General features: G+C 43.1%; 1 non-coding gene across 1 annotated transcript; it reads left to right on the top strand.

Annotated features, from left to right (window-relative positions):
- Positions 1–480: 480 nt before the first annotated feature.
- On the top strand, positions 481–566 carry LOC121000205. The gene has a single exon (XR_005778830.1). It is a non-coding gene; the product is annotated as a small nucleolar RNA SNORD71 (small nucleolar RNA).
- Positions 567–2938: the final 2372 nt, after the last annotated feature.

Raw genomic sequence — 2938 nt, 5'->3', positions numbered from 1 at the left:
GTACCCCCCCCCCCGATCCACCCCTCCCCCCTTTCCAGCGCTGCCCCCGATCCCCCTGCTGTGTGTGATGGCGGCTCCATTCCTGAGCCGCCGCCATCAGCAGAGAGTGTCAGCTCTATGCTGACACTCTCCTGTAACCACATAGATGCCGCGGGGTTAATAGAGGGAGGGAGCTCCCTCTCTCAACCATCAAAAATTCCGGTTTCAGGCTCTGATCTGCGCTCTGCAGATCACAGCCTGAAATCAGATAGTGTCCTCGTAATACCCCTTCCCCCCGATCTGTGCCCCCGATCTGTGCCCCTCCAAGCCCCCCTTGTGTCCGCCTGCAGCTCATCTGCTCCTGCGCTCATTTCCTAGAGGCAGCTGCTCTGATGCGGTCCGCCCCCGCCCCTCCTGCCCCAGCCTCCCTCAATGTTGGTGGCCGTACCCCCCCGATCCACCCCTCCCCCCTTTCCAGCGCTGCCCCCGATCCCCCTGCTGTGTGTGATGGCGGCGGCTCCATTCCTGAGCCGCCGCCATCAGCAGAGAGTGTCAGCTCTATGCTGACACTCTCCTGTAACCACATAGATGCCGCGGTTGCGGCATCCACGGGGTTAATAGAGGGAGGGAGCTCCCTCTCTCAACCATCGGGGCTGCAGCGATGTAATTGCAGCACCCGATGGTTGCCATGGCAACCGGACGCTTTGCAAAAGCGTCCGCTGTTGCCACCTACAGGACATTACAGGGCATCTAATAGTATTATACTTTGCAATGCAAGAGCATTGCAAAGTATAGTACAACCATCAGCCCCACTGGATCTTCATGATCCAAGAGGGACTCGATAAAAAAATAAAAGTGAAAAAAATAAATGAAAAAAAATAAAAATAAATGTAAATGAAAAAAAGAAATAGCCTTTTCCTATAAAAAAATAAAATTAAATACACATATTAGGTGTCACCGCGTCCGTAATGACCGTCTCTATAAATATATCATGATAGACCCCGTCTGATAAACACCATAAAAAAAGGGAAAAAAACAGTGCCAAAAAAGCTATTTTTGTCACCTTACATCACAAAAAGTGCAACAGCAAGCAATCAAAAAGGCTTATGACCCCCAAAATAGTACCAATCAAACCGTCACCTCATCCTGCAAAAAATTATACCCTATTTAAGACAATCGCCCAAAAAATAAAAAAGCTATGGCTCTCAGACTATAGAGACACTAAAACATCATTTTATTGGTTTCAGAAATGCTATTATTGTGTAAAACTTAAATAAATAAGAAAAAGTATACATATTAGGCATTGCCACGTCCATAACGATCTGCTCTATAAAACTATCACATGACCTAACTCCTCAGATGAACGCTGTAAAAATAAATACATGAAAACTGTTCCAAAACAGCCAATTTTTGGGTCACCTTGCCCCATAAAGTGTAATAATGAATGATCAAAAAATCCTATGTACCCAAAAATGGTACAAAATAAAAACCTCAACACTTTCTTCCAAAAACGAGCCCCTGCACAAGATGATCGGCAGAAAAATAAAAAACATATGGCGTTCAGAAAACCAATCCAGCAAAATCTGCCTTCCAAAAACCGTATGGCATTCCTCTGCGCCCTGCCGTGTGCCCGTACAGCAGTTTACAACCACATGTGGGGTGTTTCTGTAAACCACGGAATCAGGGTAATAAATATTGAGTTTTGTTTGACTGTTAACCCTCAATGTGTTAAAGAAAAAAATTTAATAAAATGGAAAATCTGCCAAAAAAGTGAAATTTTGAAATTTCATCTCCATTTTCCTTTAATTGTTGTGGAACGCCTAAAGGGTTAACAAAGTTTGTAAAATCAGTTTTGAGTAACTTGAGGGGTGTAGTTTCTACAATGGGGTCATTTATGGGGGTATCCACTATGTAGGCCCCACAAAGTGACTTCAGACCTGAACTGGTCCTTAAAAAGTGGGTTTTGGAAATTTTAAGAAGTGCTTCTAAACTTCTAAGCCTTCTAACGTCCTAAAAAAATAAAATGACATTTCCAAAATGATGCCAACATAAAGTAGACATATGGGGAATGTTAAGTAATAAATATTTTATTAGGTATGACTTTCTGTTTTAGAAGCAGAGAAATTGAAATTTGGAAAATTGTGAATTTTTCTAAATTTTTGGTAAATTTGGGATTTTTTCATAAATAAAGGTGAAATATTTTGACTCAAATAAATGACTATCATGAAGTACAATGTGTCACGAGAAAACAATCTCAGAATGGCTTGGATAAGTAAAAGTGTTCCAAAGCTATTACCACATAAACTGACGCATGTCAGATTTGTAAATTTTGACCTGGACACTAGGGCATCAATGACCCTTGGTCATGAAAGGGTTAAAGTAGGCAGAAAGAAGTTTTTGGAGAGGACACAGTTCATATAATTTCTTCTCTGTAGATGTACCAGTCTGAGAAGAGTCATTCTTGTCGCCTTATAGATTTATGACTGAGATAAGGATATTCTTTAGATGCATCTGGTACTAATTATCCCTATGGTTTAATGTCTATTGATGAATAGAGATGGCCCGAATAGTTCGCCGGCCAATAGTTCCCGGCGAACATAGCTTGTTCGCGTTCGCCGCGGCGGGCGAACATATGCGATGTTCGGTCCGTCCCCTATACATCATCATTGAGTAAACTTTGACCCTGTACCTCACAGTCAGCAGACACATTCCAGCCAATCAGCAGCAGACCCTCCCTCCCAGACCCTCCCATCTCCTGGACAGCCTCCATTTTAGATTCATTCAGAATCTGCATTCTCAGTGAAAGGAGGGACAGTGTTGCTGCTGCTGATTCAATAGGGAAAGCGTTAGCTAGGGCAGTGTTCTGTGTCCACAGACTCATCTGCTGTAAGGACAGCGTCTTGACAGCATCCCAAAAAGCCCTTTTCAGGGCTGGTACATCAGTCTGCTTTTTTTTAAA

This window comes from Bufo bufo, chromosome 4 (assembly GCF_905171765.1).
Source record: "Bufo bufo chromosome 4, aBufBuf1.1, whole genome shotgun sequence".
NCBI classification, from domain to species: Eukaryota; Metazoa; Chordata; class Amphibia; order Anura; family Bufonidae; genus Bufo; species Bufo bufo.
This window is presented reverse-complemented; position numbering and strand designations above follow the sequence as displayed.